This window comes from Macaca fascicularis, chromosome 18, assembly GCF_037993035.2.
Source record: "Macaca fascicularis isolate 582-1 chromosome 18, T2T-MFA8v1.1".
Taxonomy (NCBI): domain Eukaryota; kingdom Metazoa; phylum Chordata; class Mammalia; order Primates; family Cercopithecidae; genus Macaca; species Macaca fascicularis.
The window spans coordinates 41,564,947-41,584,654 of record NC_088392.1 but is presented as its reverse complement, the minus strand read 5'-3'; the positions used below and the strand labels follow the sequence as shown (position 1 = coordinate 41,584,654).

The following is a 19,708-nucleotide window of genomic DNA, read 5'->3' as shown; positions in this document are numbered from 1 at the left end:
TGTTAAGATGTCTATTTTCTGTAGGAAGGAAATAGACATCTTAACACTATTGATTCTTTCAATTAATGAACATAGTACTTCCATTTCTTTAAGTCTTATATGTTTATTCAACTATGGTGAGTAAACATAAAAGATCATGCAAATACAAAATAAAGAGACTATATTCTGCACCAACCAGAATGGCTGAAATAAAACATCAAGGGTTGGCGAGGATGTATAACAACTGGGACTCTCTGAAATGACTACTAGATCAATACAATTACTTAGCAAGGGAGGGGAAAGAAGAATGTCCCCAGGGCCCTGGGGATCCCTGGTCATTGGTCCCTAGGCAGGTACAACCTCTCTCAAGGTTGCTCCCCACCCCAACCCCAAGCTGGGCTGCTTTTTTATTGCTCACTGTCGCTTGCCACAATTAAAATGAGTGCTTACCTCTTTATTTAGTGGCCAAGAGAAGTCAGGCAGCAGCCAAATGAGAATTGCCAGTGGGCCCAAAGGAGACTCTAGATTCAATGCAGGTCCAGTCAAAATCCCAGCAGTTTTGTTCCCTTGTGTTTGTGCATACATGTGTGGAAACTGAGAAGTGATTCCAAAATTATATGGAAATGCAAATGACCTATAATACCCAAGTCAGTTATGAAGAGGAACAAAGAGAAATTATGTGATATCAAAACTTCTACTGTAAAGCTACTGTAGTAAGCAGAGTGGTATGGTATATAGGTTCAAGTACACACAAAGAAGCCAATGGAATAGAATAGAATCCAGAGATAGACATATTCACATATGGTCACTATGACCAAGGGTCCACTGCATTTCAGCTGGAAAAGAATCGTGCTTACAATACATGGTGCTGAGTCAACTGGATAGCTATATTAAAATAAATGTTTCCCAGCACTTTGGGAGGCTGAAGTGGGAGGATCGCTTGAGCCCAGGAGTTAGAGACCAGTCTGGGCAACATGGTGAAACCCCGTCTCTACAAAAAATAAAAATAAAACATTAGCTGGGCATGGTGGTGGGCGCCTGTGGTCCCAGCTACTCCAGAGGCTGAGGTGGGAGGATCGCTTCAGTCCAGAAGGCTGAGGCTGCAGTGAGCTATGATCTCACCACTGCATTCCAGCCTCAGTGACAGAGCAAGATAATAAACAAACAAACAAACAAATAAAGTTGACCACTGCTTCCCACTGAAGTAATTTTGAAGGGATCATAGACCTAAATATGAAAGCTAAAACAAAGTTGCTGAACAAAACCCCTGTAGAATATATGTTCATGATCTCGGGTAGGCAAAGAAGTTCCTTAAACAGGACAGAAAAAGCACTGACCAGAAAGGAAAAGATTGATAAATGGAAATTTGTTAAAATTTAAAACTTCTCTTCATCAAAAGACACAATTAAGAGAGTAAAAAGGCAAGCTGTAGAATGAGAGAAGATACGTGATAGAGAACTCGCATCCAAAACATACAAAGGCAACAAATAAGAAAAACATAGGGCCGGGCGCGGTGGCTCAAGCCTGTAATCCCAGCACTTTGGGAGGCCGAGACGGGCGGATCACGAGGTCAGGAGATCGAGACCATCCTGGCTAACACGGTGAAACCCCGTCTCTACTAAAAAACACAAAAAACTAGCCGGGCGAGGTGGCGGGCGCCTGTAGTCCCAGCTACTCGGGAGGCTGAGGCAGGAGAATGGCGTGAACCCGGGAGGCGGAGCTTGCAGTGAGCTGAGATCCGGCCACTGCACTCCAGCCCGGGCGGCAGAGACTCCGTCTCAAAAAAAAAAAAAAAAAAAAAAAAAAAAGAAAAACATAGACTCACCAATTAAAAAATAGGAAAATATTTGAATAGGCACTTCGCAAAAGAGGATATCAAAATGGTGAATAAACATATAAGATCATGCAAACACAATATAAAAAGACCACAGGGACGCAGCACTGCAGCAATCAGAATGGCTGAAGCGAGACATCAAGTGCTGGTGAGGATGTATAACAACTGAAGAGGGGGGCTCCCTTCAATGACAGTCAAGAATGTAAATCAATACAATTACTTCAAAAGAGTGTTCAGCAATATCACTTAGAGCTAAGCATGCATACACCATTCAACCCAGCAAGTTCACTGTTAGGTATGTACCCAGAAAAGGTATTTATGTACAACACAAAAACCTCAATGAGAATATTCATAACATCATTTAAAAAGATAGTCTCAAACCAGAAATGATCAAAATATCAATCAACAATAAAATGGGTAAAAAAAGTGTGGTATAGTTACTGCATGGATACTATATAGCTACAAAAAAGAATAAACTTCTGAATATTCTACGACATGAATAAATCTCACAGATCATCTATCAATCATCTATCATCTATCCACTGTCTATCACCTATCTATCTATCTATCTACCTATCTATCTATCTATCATCTAACTACCATCTATCTATCTATCTATCTATCTATCTAGCTAGACTATATTGTATAGAGACTGGATTTCCCTGTGTTGCCCAGGCTGGTCTTGAACTCCTGACCTCAAGCGATCCTTCCACCTCGGCCTCCCAAAGTGTTGTGATTACAGGTGTGGGACACCACACCAGACCACAGATATATTATTAAGTGAAATATAAAATGAGTGAATATGCCATGATTCCATTTATATAAAGCTCAAAACAGCAAAACTGCTGTACAATGATACAAGTTAGGATAGTGGTTACCTTTGAGGGAGTTCCGACTGAAAGAAGGTTTAAAAGGGAGCTATCCAGAGTGCTGGGAATGTTCTAGAACATGATCATGGTGTGATTACAAGAGTGCTTACCTATGCAAAAATTCATCAAGCTGTGCATTTAAGATTTGGACACTTTACTGAAAAGGTAGGAGGGTGTGCTGGGGGGCAGTGGTGGAAGACAGGACTGAAGTCAGAAGACAAGAAGCCAATAAAGCATAGCCAGGCAAGGTATAATGAGGGTTGAGAGCTGGCCTTGGTGGCCTTTCCTGTGCCCAAGAGCCTTGGGGGACAGGGCAACTGTTCCAGTAAAAAGGTTAATGCATTAAGGGTGAGCACTGAAGATAAAAAGGCACTTTTTACCAGCACCTAGTCCACTTTGAAAGGACAAATAAACAAGAGTGGTTCCTCTACTTTTGGAGTGTGAGTCAGGAAGTTAAGCTGCCACCTGGGGACTATCCACCAATGCCATCCCTGGAGACCACAGAGACCTCTGTCCCCACCCCTGATTTGTATGAAGTGCTGGCTGTTCTAGAAGAAATTAATAAAATTGGTTTTCTTTTCTTTCTTTTTAAAAACCTAGATCTTCGAACTCACGTCTCTCTAACTTCTACTTATGCCCCAGGAGACAAAGGGGGTGGGAGAATATCTTAGTTAGCACAGAGCCTGGAGTCTTATCCAGATATAAGAGGTGTTGCTTTACATATCATTTAACTCCTGCAGGCTCCTTAAGATTTCTACCCACTAAATGTGTTGCCTGACCCAGGAGGACTTTGTCAGCCTTTCTTCTCATCTCCACCACTGATCCTGCTCCTCGGCCTGGCTCGGAAGCCCCTGTCAACTTCAGCTCACTCACCTTCCCAACATCTCAGACTCTGTGTGGCAGAAGGATGGCTGAGGTGTGCCACTTCCTTATTTGCTCTCCCTTTCCTGACTTAACTTGTGATTTATTGATATTTGTTTGCTTTTAGCAATCCAGCAATCTGGTTTTATTCTCCCACCCTACCCCAGTCACTTATATTAGGGTGGCTCTGGAAGTCTGTTATTTGGATTTGTTCTCCATCTGTCCCGTGCTCACTGTTGCTGTACTCCATGTTATACTGTTTAAAAATAAAGTCGAAAAAGTAACAACTAAATAGATGACAGCCTGGCAAAAACAGCAGCTGTTGCCCATAAGGCAAAATAGAGAATATTCCCTGGATATATTTATAGAGAAATGGTATTACAGAGTGAGAGAGAAAAGAGGAGAGAAAAGGGGTCTCAGCTAATGCAGTATCATTTAACCATCTCTGATGCTGAGGAGGCAATGGATGCTCCAAGTTGGGAACTATTATTCAGCCCTCGGGCTCCAAATGGAAATGTGCAGGTCAAAGGAGTCTAAAGAGGAAGCTGGCGTCTGGGAACTTCCATGAGATGAGTGTCTGCATCCCGACCCAGGTACAGGTCAGATCCAAATCAAGCTAACAAGTCCAGACATTGGAGCAGATATAACAATGAATTTCACGTTAATTCTGCTTTTGACAAACTTAAAATCTAGTTGTGCTAGGAAGACACAAAATTCCCAAAAGTCAATAATAAAATTTATTTTAAAATGCAAGTCCCTGACTGAGAATAGTGGCTCACCCGTAATCCCAGCACTTTGGGAGGCCGAGGTAGGAGGACTGCTTGAGGCCCAGAGTTCAAGACCAGCCCAGGCAGCATAGCGAGACCCATCTCTACAAAAAATAAAAAACAATTAACATGGCGTGGTGGGTCACACTTGTAGTCCCAGCTACTCTCGAGGCTGAAGTGGGAGGATTGCTTGAACCCAGGAGATCAAGGCTGTAGTAAGTCATGAATGTGCCACTAAACTCCCACCTAGGCAACAGAACAAGACCCTGTCTCTTAAAAAAAAAAAAAAAAAAAAATCCAAGTCATATGATACCAAAAGGACAAATGACAAAATAAAACATAAATGGGACTTTATCAAAGTTGAAAACTTTTGGGTTTTAATGGACACCATCAATAAAGTGAAAAGCAACCCACACTTGGGAGAAGATATTCGCAAATCCAAGAGACTTGTGTCTAGACTATTTAAAGAACTCTCAGAACTCAAAAATATTTTAAAAGATAACCCAATATTTAAAACATAGTCAAAGGATCTGAATAGACATATCTTCAAAGAAGATATGCAAACAGCCAATAAATACATGAGAAGCTGAATAATCATTAGCCACTAGGGAAACGCAAATGAAAACCATAATAAGGTATCACTATCCTCTCAATAGAATGGCTAGAATCAAAAAGTCAGCTAAGAACAAGTGTGGGCAAGGATGTGGAGAAATTGTAGCTTTCACACACTGCTGGTAGGAATGTAAAATGGCACAACCACTTTGGAAAACAGCCTGGCAGTTACTCAAAAGGTTAAATATAGAGTTACCATATGATCCAGAAATTTTACTCCTAAATATATACCCCAAAGAAATAAAAGCATATATCCACATATAAGCTTATACATGAACATTCACTGCAGAATTATTCAAAATAGCCAAAAGTGGAAACAAATGTCCATCAATTGATGAATGAATGAATGAATGAATGAATAAAAGGCAGTATATCCACACAATGAAATATAATCCAGTCTTAAAAAGGAATGAAGTTCTGATAAATGCTACAACATGGATGAACCTTGAAAATATCACGTAAAGCGAAAGAAGCCAGCCACAAAAGACCACATATTATATAATTCCATTTAAATTACACGTCCAGCATAGGCAAATCATTAGGACAAAAAGCAGACTAAGTGGTTGTCATGGGGTGAGGGAAGAGAGAATTGGGAGTGACTACTATCTGACTGACTATTGGGGTATCTCTGGGGGTGGAGAAAATATTCTGGAATTAGAAGAGATGGCTGCACAACTCCATGAATGTCCCCAAAACTATTAAACGATATACTTTAAATAGGTGAATTCTATGATGTGTAAATTATATATCAATTAAACTGTTTTTAAAAAAATTCCATAAAGTTTATATGGAAAGACAAATGACTCAGAATAGCCAACTCTATTGAAGAACAAAGTATCCAAAGGACTGACTTCAAGAACTACTTATAAAATTATGCTAATGAAGACAGCATAGCATTGGTGAAATAATAGACAAATAGATCAATGGAACAAAGACAGTTTAGGAATAAACTCACATAAATATAGTCAACTGATCTTTGACAAAGGAGCAAAGGCAGTGAATGGAGCAAAGATAATCTTTTCAATAAATGGTGTTAAAACAACTGTATATCCATACACAAAAAATTAATCTAGACATAGACCTCACATTCTTCACAAAAATAACTCAAATGAATGAATCATAGACCTAAGTGTAAAATGTGAAACTATAAAACTCCTAGAAGATAACAGAGGAGAAAACCTAGATGACCTTCTGTATGATGGTGACTTTTTAGATATAACATCAAAAGCACGACCCATAAAAGAAAGAATTGGTAAGCTGAACCTTATTAAAATGAAAATGAAAATCTTATGCTCTGCAAAAAACACGTCAAGAGAATGAGAAGACAAGCCACAGAGTAGGAGAAATATTTGCAAGCAATAAATCTGATAAAGAACTGGTATCCAAAATACACAAAGAACTCTTAACACTCAAAATAAGAAACAATTTGATTAAAAAGTAGACAATTTGAACAGACACCTCACCAAAGAAGATAGCAATTAAGCATATGAAAAGATGTTCAATATCATATGTCATTAAGGAGACACTACTGCACACCTATTAGAATGCCCAAATCCAAATCACTGATGACACCAAATGCTAGTGAGGATGTGGCGCAACATTGAACTCTCATTCAATGTTGGTGGGGGTGCAAAATGATACAGCCACTTTGGAAGACAGTTTGGCAGTTTCTTACAAACTTAACACAATCTTACGATATGATCCAGCCATCACATTCCTTGACATTTACCTAAATGAATTAAAAACTTATGTCTACACAAAAACCTGTATACGAATGTTTATAGCAACTTTAGTCATAATCATCAAAACTTGGAAGTGACCAAGGTGCCCTTCAGTGGGTGAATGGCTAAATAAATCATGGTACATAGAGACATGCTAAAAAGACATGAGCTATTAAGGTATGAAGAGATATGGATGGAACATAAATGCATATTACCAAGTAAAAGAAACCAGTCTGGCTAGGCGCAGTGGCTCATGCCTGTAATCTCAGCACTTTGGGAAGCCAAAGCAGGAGGATCACTGGAGCCCAGGTGTTTGAGACCAGCCTGGGTAACAGAGCAAGACCCCATCTCTACAAATAATTAAACACATATATATGTTTTTAAAAAACCAGTCTGGAAAAGGTTACATACTATATGATCCTTACTATATGACACTCTGGAAAAGACAAAACTAGGAGACAGTAAAATGATTAGTGGTTTCCAGGGGTTTGGGGGAGGAATGAATAGGTGCAGCACAGAGTACATTGAAGGCGGTGAAACTGCTCTGTATGTTACTGTCATGATGGACACATGTCATTATATATGTGTCCAAACCTATAGAATATACCACACTAAGAGTGAACCCTAATGTAAACTACAGCCCCTGGGTGATAATGATGTGTCTCTGTAGGTTCATTGATTGTGACAAATGTACCGCTCTCGGGGGCCGGGGGGATGTCAATAATGTGGGAGGTTGTGCATGAATGGGGGCAGGGGGTATAAGGGAACTCTCCATACTTTCTGCTCAATTTTGCTGTGAACCTAAAACTGCTGTGAAAAGTAAATTTTATTAATAAAAAATACCTAAGCCAAGAGAAGAGAGGGGACAAGTTAGTTTGTGATTCATAGCTGAGCGGCTGGTATGGCAGGAAAGGCAGGAGGCCTAAGCTGAGAGACCGCCCATGCCAGACAAGGGGGTCTTGAAGGAGTAGAATTTGGAAAGGAGTTAATCCAGGTGTGGGGAAGGAGAATATAGGCCAAGTTCAAAGAATGCTGAAAACCCTCCTCTGCCTGGCCAGCCTGGACCACACTATGTGTGGGGGCTATAAAACCCCTCAAACCCAAGTGCAGCCACATACAGGGTCTGGCTTAGACCTACAAGGGGAAGGCTTTTCCTCCAGCCAGAGACCGGCAAGAGAATCTGTTCTGCAGTTCCCTCAGCTTATACCCTCGCTTGGCTCCTGGTTTCAGCGGGGGCAGTTCTCCCTGGCGCTCTCTCAGCGGGGGCAGTTCTCCCTGGCGCTCTCACAGCGGGAGCAGCCAGTGCACAGACCTCTTGGAAGGAATGAGGCTGGTGCACTAGAGGAACAAGATGAGGGCCAGAATGGCTTTTTGCCCTAGACACAATCCTCAATCCTGCTGTCCTTTAACCTTCTCAATCACTAGGGTTTTGTTTTTGACTACACAGGTGCCTTTACTTTAGTTCTTCTGTCTGCAAACCCTCCAGTGTCTGGAAATTAATGTGACCATGATAGCCTGCTGCAGAAGAACCTTTAGTGATGGCCCCAGTCACTCTCAAGCTGATGTTTTCATAATTACAACCAGAGTGTCCTGCACTTGTATTGAGTGGGATCCACTCTTGCCCTGGACCTTTCCGTCTTCAATGGCTTCTTCTGTGTGTGCTAGAGATTAAACAGCTCCTACTGTACCCCCATGATAACAGATCTGTGTTATCAGAATACCTTGCCTTTGTTGGCATCTCATTGCTCTTGACATTAATGAAGCAAACACCTTAATCTAGATCAAATCTGAAAAGAAAGCAGCTACATTTTAGACAGCGTAAAGAGGACCAGGCACAGACAGCATGTGCTTTATCCAAATTTATTACCTTCTTATTTGGGTACTGGTTCTGACTGTTCTGACCCCAATGCAGAGACTCCATTGGGCTAAAGGACATGCTGGAAAATTTTGGCAGGGATGGGAATGGGCACTAAGAGAACATCGGCTAATGGGCAATGTCAGAGCAAAGGAGCCCTTCTCTGGGCTGAGCTTTCATGTGAGGTGGTTCCATGGAGCTGTCAAAATGTAGGGCTGGGATGAAAAATGACCTCCAGTTGCACAGCTGTGACGACGTGTGTGGCAAATGCAGGGTGAGGTAAGTCAAAGATGCTTGAACACGCATCAGCCTGCCCTGCAGTGAGAGTGGACACCATGTGTAGGCGCCACTCAGAGTCCACTGTGTGCTCCTTGGTGCCACAACACAGGGTAGGCTTGGAAAGACTGGTGGCTTCTTTTTCTCCAAGCCAATTTTTAAAAATTGTGGTAAAATACACATAACATTAAAAATTTACCATTTTAATTATTTTAAGTGTACAGTTCAGTAACACTAAACACATTTACATTGTTGGGCAACCATCTCCACCATCCACCTCCAGAAAACTTTTCATTTTCCCAAACTGAAACTCTGTCTCCAATAAACATAAATTTCCCATTCTTCCCTCCTCCTAGCCATGAGCAACCACCATTCTATTCTCTGTCTCTAGGAATTTGACTATGCTAGGTCCCTCGTATGATGGAATCATGAGTATTTGTCCTTTTGTATTTGGTTTATTTTACTTAACATAATGTCCTTAAGGTTCAAACATGTTGGCAGGACTGATTTCAAAAGATATGGGTCACAAAGCCTCTGCTGATAAAACAGGATGCAGTAAAGAAGCTGGTTAAAACCTGCCAAAATCAAGATGGCCACCCTCACTGCTCATTATATGCTAATTATAATACATCAGCATGCTAAAGGAAACTCTCACCAGCGCCATGACAGTAGCAACTCTTTTATTCCTTTACTTTCTTAATAAACTTGCATTCACTTCACTCTGTTAGCTTACTCTTGCATTTTTTCCTGCATAAAGCCAAGAACCCCAATTTTGGGGTTTACGCTGTGACACGTGGTAGCATGTGTCAAAATTCCCTACCTTTTAAGGCTAAATAATATTCCATTTTATGTATATATCAAGTTTATCCATTCATCCATCAATGAACACTGGGTTACCTCCACCTCTTAGCTATTGCGAATAATGCTGCTATGAACATAGGTGTACAAGGATCTATTTGAGTCCCTGCTTTCAATTCCTTTGGGTTTATATCTAGAAGTGGGATTGCTGGATCATATGGTCTCCAACCTTATTTTTAGCCACCCTGTTGCATATATGTGTTTATAAAACTCACAATGTCACTAGTCCTCTTTTAAAGTGGGTGCAACATAAAATGATAAATTAATACATTGATTAATGATAAATCTCCACCAGGTTCTAGGTTAAAAAGACCTGTTCCAACAATCCTGCTCATGGAATCCTGGTCATCCTCATTATTCAATCTTGACATCAGCAGACCCTTAGAGGACACAGAAGCCAACTGTCCACTTGGGGTAGACTTCTCTCCACAGCATCCTCAGCTTGGTAGGCTTACTCTCGGTGTTGACCAAAAAAGCCAAACTCTGTGAAATATTCGCAAAGATTTATTCTGAGCCAAATGTGAAGACCATGAGCCATGACACAGCCTCAGGAGGTCCTGGGAACATGTGGCCAAGGTGGTTGGGTTACAGTTTGGTTTTATGTGTTTTAGCGAGTCACAAGACATCAATCAGTATATGAGAGGTATACATTGGTTCAATCCAGAAACGTGGGACAACTTGAAGTAGTGACTTACAAACCATTGGTGGATTCAAAGATTTTCTGATTGGCACTTGGTTGAAAGAGTTATTATTTTAAAACCTGGAATCAATAGAAAGGAGTGTCTGGGTTAAGATAAGGGGCTGTCAAGACTAAGGTTCTTGTTATGTAGATGAAGCCTCATAAATGGCCACCCTTAGAGGCAATAGATGGCATGTGTTTCCCATTTAGACCTTTAAAAGGTGCTGGTCTCTCAGCTACTCTCTTCAGGATCAGAAAAAGACCTGGAAAGGGAAAGGGATTCTCTACAGAATGTAAATTTCCCCCACAGCAGACAGATTTTCAGGGCATATTTTCAGACTTTTTTGACATATTTCAAAAATATGTCAAAGAAATATATTTTGGGGTAAAATACTTTGATTTTCTTTCAGGGCCTGCTGACATGTGATGCTATACTAAAGTCAGATTGGTATTTTAATGCTACAAAGAGTTTGTCTTGTCAGTCTTAATATCTCTGTTTTATTGTCAATGCTGGTCAGTCGTGCCTGAATTCCAAAAGGAGGAGAGTATAATAAGGCATGTCCAACCCTCTCTTCCCTTCATGGCTTGAACTAGTTTTTCAGGTTTCTATGGAATTCCCTTGGCTGAGAGGAGGAGTCCATTCAGTCAGTGGGGGACTTAGAATTTTATTTTTGGTTTACACCAGCCACAGGGCACTCACTACCACAGCAGGCAGCTGACTTCATGGTGGGCAGCTTTTCTTGTTTTCAAGTTCTTTATCGTGCTGAAGAGAAATTTGTTTTCTCCAGCTCACCAGTAAGGAGGAAGAGCTGTGCGGACTTGCTGGGCATCAGAGAAGCCTGAGGGGGTAGAAAATGCCGTCCCTGATCTCTGAGGCTCACAGACTGGTGGAGAGAGTGCTGCAGACACAATGGAAGCAGTTGCATAACTGTGAAGAATCACGAGGCAAAATGGGCAGCAAGGGCAACCCAGTTGCTAGGAGTTGAGGGAAGAGACATCTAGATGGCTGGCTTCTGGGCGCTCACTCCCTGGGGGGTGAAGGGCGTAAGTTGGAAAGAAGGTGGCATACACTGACAAGCTCCAAACCTAGGTCTCCAGGCCAGATGTGTCTCAAGCTCCTCGCCAATTTTCCAACGCAAATAGAAATCCTCTCCTGCTTCCTCCCCCTGACAGCTTCTCATCAGAAGCCAGGGGTCATCCTAAAACCCCCCTCCATCAGCCCACACTCCATGCATCCCAAGCCCACTCAGTCCACCTCCCGAGTGCCTGTGGATCCGTCCCTCCTCTCCATCCTATGGTCCCCACAGCCACTAGATCCTCATCATTTGTTGTGGGTTGATCTGTATCCACCCTGAATTCATATGGTGAGGTCCTATCCTCAAGTACCTTATTTGGCAATAAGAACACTGCAGATACAATTACTTAGGATGAGGTCATACCGGATGAGGGTAGGTCTCTAATATAGTCTGACTGGTGTCCTTCTAAAAAAGGGGAGGTTTGGACACCAGCATGTGCAGGAAGGCTGTGTGATGGCAAGGCAGAGCTCAGGGTGACACAGTTGAAGCCAAGGAGTGCCACAGGCTGCCAGCAGCCCTCCAGAAGCTGGCAGAGGCCTGCAGCAGGTTCCCCTCACAGCTTCAGAAGGAATCAACTCTGCCGACACCTTGATGTCAGACACCTGGCCTGCAGAGCCATGAGACAATTCCTGTGACCTCAGCCACTCAGTATGCGTGCTTTGCTATGGCAGTCTGAGCAAATGAAAACACCATTTCTCCTCAACCTTCTTTGGTAGACCTGAACTCTCTGCCTTCAAGCCCTCCTCTCTTTCCTGTCCTGAAGTAGCCCCCACCCAACCATCAGAAATATTACTAAGATGCAGATCTGATCCTGTCACTCCCAGGCTTAAAACCCATGGAGGCCTCTCCTGCAGGTAAGCACAGGGGATTTTGAAGTTGGCCAACCAGATGTAAGCCAGCCACCACCTGACCACTGAGGCCCTTTGAGTCCTCCTCCTTCTCCTCTTCTTCCTCCTCTGCTCTACACACCCCTAGCCAGCTACCCTGAAGTCTCTGCAGTCTCCTGTGGGGCCTGCTGTCCCTCACTCACCTTTGGATCTCTATGAAGATCTTCTTGTCCACCTGAAAAGCCCCATTTCTTCCTGGAAGACGAAACCCCCAGAGAGCCACACTCCCCGTGTAATCCCATCCGTCACAGCACTAACCCCACTGCCCCGTCTCACAGGGCCCTGTCACTAGGCCGTGTCTCATTATCTCAAGGCCCCTGCCACCCAGCCAGCACTGTTGGCCTGACTAGAGGGTGGTGGCCTTGGGTGGTCAGGGAACACTGGCTTGTCTACTTGTGGTTCCTCAAAGAGCATCTGTTCATGGCAGTCCTTCTAGAATACAGAACAATGTGCTCACAACATCACTGTCCCAGAGGGGGCCCTGGGATGAGCCACACTGCCACCAACTCAATGTACCACAGGAGACAGAACTCAGCAAAGGCCAAGGTGACACTGGGTCTCCTGCTGCCTCATTCAGGGAGACTGGCACACCAGCACCATGGAAAAGGTCACGGAGCCCCACCTGCTTCTGCATGTCCAGGGTGCCTGGTTCAAAGTCAACACCGAACACCAGGGTTCCGGCGTGGCTCACTAGAGCTGGCAGCATCCACGTTCAGCTTCCCCTGGGGCCTTGGGTACGTGTGGTAGTCTCCCGCCACCCTCACCCCAGGCCTGCACAGTCAGGGTGACAGCCCATTCCCCATAGCATCCCAGTGCCCTGCAGATGATGGTGCTGCAAAGGGCCGCTGAATCAAAAGGAATGTGACTGTGGCCCAGTTGGCTTGAGAGGCCTTGGCTGGTCACCCTGCTTTCTCCCAGGAGGTGCTGCCTCTGCCCCCAGGTATTCCCTCCTAGAATGAAAGCTTCTCCAGGGCAGAGGACCCAGTACAGGGTGAGGCCAAAGGCAGGCGGTCTATATACGCTTGTGGAAAGAGTAAAGGCATGTGCATGCAGGGGACAGCCTGGGATTTGCTTGGTCTAGCCCTCTCTCTACATGGCACACACAGGGCCCTGCCTGGTGAGGTGCTTGAAAGCAGGGGCCTGGTTTCAGTGGATCTGTGGTGGTGTTTGTTGATTTTTAAACCACAAGTACATTTTCCCTTTATTTCCTTCAAACAGGTTGTTGTAGCCTCTGCATCCTGGACTCTGCTCTCCTTGGCCTAAGACCCTCCCTTTCATTCACCTCAAGCCTTCTGCACCACTGCCGACTCTGGCTGACATCCACGCTCTGCATGTGGGGCTCCCCACCTACGGGCCCGCCCTGCTCCAGCTCCATCCACCACCAGCCCTCAGGACTGCCTAGGCAGTAACAGCCCACACTTGGAAGACAGCCACCTCAGGGCCAAGAGTGAAGCTCCCTCTCTCCCAAGCAGCTCTCAGCAAAAGGCATGTGGCAGAGAACCCCTTGGAGGCTCTCCCTAGAGCCCCTGCAGGCCCCGAGCCACCGCACACAGGGCCCTCACCCCATTTGTGTGTGTTTACCGCAGCTTGTCTGACAACCAGCCCCTTCTCCAACTTTATAATAACGGCAACCCCCTGTCGCAAGCCCCTTCCCATCTATTGTCCCATTTGACCTTCAGGTCTGGGACTGGACTGAGGCATGCTGGGTAAAGCCTCCTGTTGTCTCTGTCTTACAGCTGCAGCAGCCAGAGCATGAGGGGGAGCCACCTGCCCATGGCAGCAGAAGTATATCAGGACCCACTCCTGAGCTGCAGTGCCAATCCCTCCTCCCACATTGCATACGCTGCTGTTCCCTGCCCTCCTAGGCACGGCCCTGGGCTCTCCCTCCTAGCAAAATCTGGTCTCCGCTAGTTGGATAAAATAACAATAATGATGACAACACTAACGTCTAATGAGAACTGACCTCATGCAGGGCCTTGTTCTAAGCATCTGCACACATTAATTCATTTACTCCCTACTGTACCCCAATGAGGCGAGTACCATATTCCCACATTCCAGGTGGGGACATTGAGGTGCACAGCTTAAGCACCTTCCCAGGTCACACAGCCTGTAAATAGTGGGGAAAGGATTCAGGCCTAGGCAGCAGGTGGCAGAGTTCTATGCACAAAGCCACCCTCAGGCACTGACAACCCACAGAGGCTTAGAGGGTCTGCATTTCAACAGGGGGCAATGCCTTCATTGGCAAAGAGTCACATGGTGGCAAGGTGGGCAGGTGGCAGGAGGGAGGAAGACAGATCTCTGAGCAAGGAGTCTTGTATGCTGCATCTCGCATCCTTGGCCAGAGGGGATCAGAGTGTTGGAGCAGAGGAGTGAGTTGGTCAGGTAGGTCTCTATTTGGGTAACTGGTGTCAGAGCAGAGGGTGGGATGGATGGAGAGGGATGGAGGCAGAGAGACAGGTTGGGAGGCAATTGCAACAGAGCCAGACCAAAGCTGAGGCAGTGGATAAAGAGGAGGTCCCCATGTGTCCTGTTATGGCCCCTCCCAGAAGATGGCCTCACACTGGGGTGCTCGCCAACATTTGTCCCAACGACTTCTGTCATCCACAGATGTGGCACACAGCCCACTGGCCTGCTTAGCAGACCCATCCTCTGCTGCTTAGGGGCCTGGTGAACTCAACATCTGCTCTGGGACCAGATATCCCAGGCCCCAAGTTCACACACTCAGAAACTTGAAGGTGCCAGCCCCAGCTCCCTCTGAAGGCAGAGCACAGTCCAGTTTGGCCCATAGGGCAGTTGGGATCCTATTCAAATCAGGCACAGACCCAGGATGGAGAGGGGATGAATGAGTGCTGCTCAGTCAAGCGCCACTTTGTTGGGGCTGCAGTGCCAGCACTGGTAGCCTTGGAGCTCCTCAGAGATGCTGGGCTAAGGCTCAAACAGCAAACAGGCCTTACTTTCCCCAACAGATGCCAGGGGAGTAAGGCTGCCTCTAGGGAACAAATACTTATTAAGCACCTAAGTGCCAGGCATAGTGCTGAGTGGGGATGTAACTCAGAATCAAAATCGCCAAGGCCACAGCCCATGGAGCTCAAATTTTCTCCTACATGTGGGCCTGACATACCAAGTGCCCAGAATAGCAACATTTGGCTTTTACAGACGGTCCAGGATGGAACCAGATTAGCAGGGTCTCTGCCCAACCCTGTGAGAAATCAATAAATCAACCCACAGGTGGCAATAAAGATGGTTAAAACTTCTTCCATGCCAAGTACTTTGTAAGTGCTTTACACATGTCGACTCACTCTATAACAGAAAGAGTCCAATGAAGCAAATATCATCAACTCCATTGTTCAGCAGCACAAACAGAGGCACAGAGGGGTCAAGTCACTCTCCCTTGCACACTCCCTACTGTCCTAGTCTCCTCTACATTGTCCCCAGACTTGCCTATATAGTATCCCTCTATACTCTCTCCCTCTACACTGTCCTAGTCTCCTTCTATACTGTCCTAGTCTCTCTGTACTGTCCCTTAGTCTCCCTCTATACTGCCCTTGTCTCCTCTATACTGTCCTAGTCTCCATCTATACTGTCCTAGCCTCCTCTACACTGTCCTAGTCTCCCTCTATACTGCCCTTGTCTCCTCTATACTGTCCTAGTCTCCCTCTATACTGTCCTAGTCTCCTCTGTATTGCCCTAGTCTCCTCTATACTGTCCCTTAGTCTCCCTCTATACTGTCCTTGTCTCCTCTATACTGTCCTAGTCTCCTCTATACTGTCCTAGTCTCTCTGTACTGTCCCTTAGTCTCCCTCTATACTGCCCTTGTCTCCTCTATACTGTCCTAGTCTCCCTCTATACTGTCCTAGCCTCCTCTATACTGTCCTAGTCTCCTCTATACTGTCCTAGTTTCCTCTGTACTGTCCCTTAGTCTCCCTCTATACTGTCCTAGTCTCCATCTATACTGTCCTAGTCTCCCTCTATACTGTCCTAGTCTCCATCTATACTGTCCTTGTCTCCTCTCTACTATCCTAGTCTCCCTCTATACTGTCCTAGTCTCCTCTGTATTGCCCTAGTCTCCTCTATACTGTCCCTTAGTCTCCCTCTATACTGTCCTTGTCTCCTCTATACTGCCCTAGTCTCCTCTATACTGTCCTAGTCTCCTCTATACTGTCCCTTAGTCTCCCTCTATACTGTCCTAGTCTCCTCTATACTGTCCCTTAGTCTCCCTCTATACTGTCCTTGTCTCCTCTATACTGCCCTAGTCTCCTCTATACTGTCCTAGTCTCCTCTATACTGTCCCTTAGTCTCCCTCTATACTGTCCTAGTCTCCTCTATACTGTCCTAGTCTCCCTCTATACTGTCCTAGTCTCCATCTATATTGTCCTAGTCTCCTCTATACTGTTTTTGTCTCCCTATATACTGTCCTAGTCTCCCTATATACTGTCCTAGTCTCCTCTATACTGTCCTAGTCTCCCTCTATACTGTTCTAGTCTCCCTCTATACTGTCCTAGTCTCCATCTATATTGTCCTAGTCTCCTCTATACTGTCTTTGTCTTCCTATATACTGTCCTAGTCTCCCTATATACTGTCCTAGTCTCCCTCTATACTGTCCTAGTCTCCCTCTATACTGTCCTAGTCTCCCTCTATACTGTCCTAGTCTCCCTATATACTGTCCTTGTCTCCTCTATACTGTCCTAGTCTCCTCTGTACTGTCCTAGTCTCCTCTATACTGTCCCTTAGTCTCCCTCTATACTGTCCAAGTCTCTTCTATACTGTCCTAGCCTCCTCCATACTGTTCCTAGTCTCCTCCATACTGTTCCTAGTCTCCTCTACACTGTCCAATTCTTCCTCTATGGTGTCCTAGTCTCCTTGTACTGTCCCTTAGTCTCCCTCTATACTGTCCTAGTCTCCTCTATACTGTCCTAGTCTCCTCTATACTGTCCCTAGAATCCTGAATACCGTTCCTAGTCTCCTCTATACTGTCCAATTCTTCCTCTATGGTGTCCTAGTCTTCCCTCTATACTGTTCCCAGAGTTCCTCTATACTATCCTAGTCTCCTCTACACTGTCTTAATCTCCCCTCTATAATGTCCTAGTCTCCTCTATACTGTCCTAATGTGTCCTCTATACTGTCCTAATCTCTATACTGCCCTAGTCTTCTCCTTCTATACTGTTTCTAGACTCCCTCTATACTATCCTAGTCTCCTCTGTACTGTCCTAATCTCCCCTCTATTCTGTCCTAGTCTCCTGTCTTTATTGTCTCTAGCCTCGCATCTATCCTGTCCCTAGTCTCTCTGCTGTACCATCCCTAGCCTCACCCTACAAGCCCCCAGCCTCCACCCTCTTGCCTCTAGGAAAGCATCCTGTGAACCCGGATGCTGGGAAAGCTGCCTATGAAACTGACACAGCTAAGGTATGTTCCCTGCTCTCCACCAGCTGCATCCTGCATGATCTTGGAGCTCAGCCAACACACATGGCATATGAGATGCCTGCCCATTGGGCAACTGTGGCCAAGGAGAGGAGAGTGCGGGAGGAACCACAGCCTTGTGTTGAGAGCAGGACCATATTTATACAATAGTCCTCCATATTTCAAAAGCATTTCAAATCTCTCCCTCTATACTGTGCAGTTTTTTAAGTAGTGGTTTCATCCACATTCATCAATTGAGAAAATTAAGCTCATGGAAGCTGGGGACTTGCCTGCTGCCTCCCAAATCTGCCCTGGATACCAGCCCCAGGACAATTCCCATCACATCATGTTTCTGGAAAGAAGGTGAGAGGCTTTCCACACAGACACAGGGCAGGAGACTCTTCTTGCCTTAAAATGTGTATGGATGACTGATATGGGACCATGGGACCATTATCACAATTTACAAGCAGGTCCCCTTCTCCATGAGGGCATGAGAACGAGTGTCCAGCTTTCTCATCACTCCACCAGACCTGCAGCCCCCAGCTCTGGAAGCCTTGCCTCCTATGCTCTGTCCCCAGTGAAAGTCTAAGGAAGCAGCAAGAAACCTGCAGTGGGGAGTGGAAGAGGCAGAGGGGGAGCTAAATCCTGTAGGTCCAGGAAGTCCCTGCCCCTGGAGCTGTGCGGTCCTGAGCTGCGTTCTAAGACAGCAAACCCCAGGCCCAGGCTCTGGGCCAGCAACCTTTTCTAACAAACACACCAATAAATCCCGAAGACTAAATTAACAGCACGATTCCAGCCCAGTAACTGCATGTGATTACACAGTGTGCCCCCGACACAGAGTTTCTCAGCATCCTTAAGGAAGAGCTGGGGATGGATTTACACTGGGGTTTGCAGAGGCAGCGGGAGATGGGCAAGGTGCTGGAACAGGCAGTCTGGAGACCCAGGAATCTAGAGACCTGGTTACTGACCTGAGGGAGACAGGTTTGTCGCAGTAAAGGCCCCAGATAAAGGCAGAGGTGTCAGGATAGAGGTGAAAATTCCCCCCATACCACTTACTCTAATAGTCGTATTCTAGAAACATATCCTAGAAACCTGAGGGCTTTAGCCCCTTAACCAACCCCCTACCCCATCTTTCTCAGCAGGCTAATAGACCACATGTTTAACAGAGACATCTAATTAACTGGCCTTCACAAGCAGCAGGGTTGCAAAGGGGGAAGCTTACGGGATCCAGAATATTTCTTCTATTTGAGCACCTTACAATGGGCTTTCTGGCTGACAGATCCTAGACACGTGTGCACATGTAGGAGGGGAGTGTGTCTAGGAGGGGTGAGGATGGTGTCCCACCTTACTTCTTCAATGGATTGGCCGTACAAAGAGGTGGCCAGGAGTCCCAGGTCTCAGTTCCACTTCTGCTACTATGACTTTGAGCAAGTCACTTAAGGTCCTTTAACCTGATGTTCTGTATGTATGAAATGAAAGAACTGCCAGCCCATCCAAACAAGCAGGTCTCAGGAAAAGGATCTGTTTAAGAGTCTGCTGTTTTCTTACCTAACAGCCATTCTCCCCTTGTGATTTAGAAACCTAAGTGACTTACTTAACTGAAAAATTACATGTCCCAGACAACCTTGGAGACAGAAGTGGCTCGCAGGATGTATGTGGCAGTTTTGGGCAGGACCTTTGAAAGGCCTTATAAAAGTTGTGATAGCTGGACCTTCAGCAGCCGTCTTGGACTACAAAGATGTTAAGATGATGGAACAGAGTGACGGAAGTCCCAGATGACTGTAGATATTTCATACTGGCTTTGAACTGTCTACCTACAGGCTTCCTGTACATAAGAAAAAAAAAGAACTTTGAAATTATTTAAGTCACAGTTGTCTGTGGTCTCTGTTACTAGCAGCTGAACCCAGTTTCTAAGTGGCTCAGGGCCTGCATGCATTTATACCAATAACCTATGCATCCACACTCATAGGTTCAGTACGCTCAGCCATCAACTCCAGAGAAGCCCATGAAGGTCCCAAATCTAGAACAAATGAAGAA

General features: G+C 45.2%; 1 protein-coding gene across 8 annotated transcripts in view; it reads right to left on the bottom strand.

The window, feature by feature from the left end:
- ZBTB7C (zinc finger and BTB domain containing 7C) overlaps positions 1 to 19,708 on the bottom strand; it is a 383,033-nt gene that overhangs the window by 177,921 nt on the left and 185,404 nt on the right. For 2 of the 8 annotated variants that reach the window (XM_065533857.2, XM_065533859.2), the window contains exon 3: positions 4,323 to 4,414. The exons of the other annotated variants lie outside the window; for them this stretch is intronic. The gene's annotated coding sequence lies outside the window, so the exon portion shown is untranslated. The remainder of the gene's footprint in view (positions 1 to 4,322; positions 4,415 to 19,708) is intronic. 8 annotated transcript variants of the gene reach the window in all.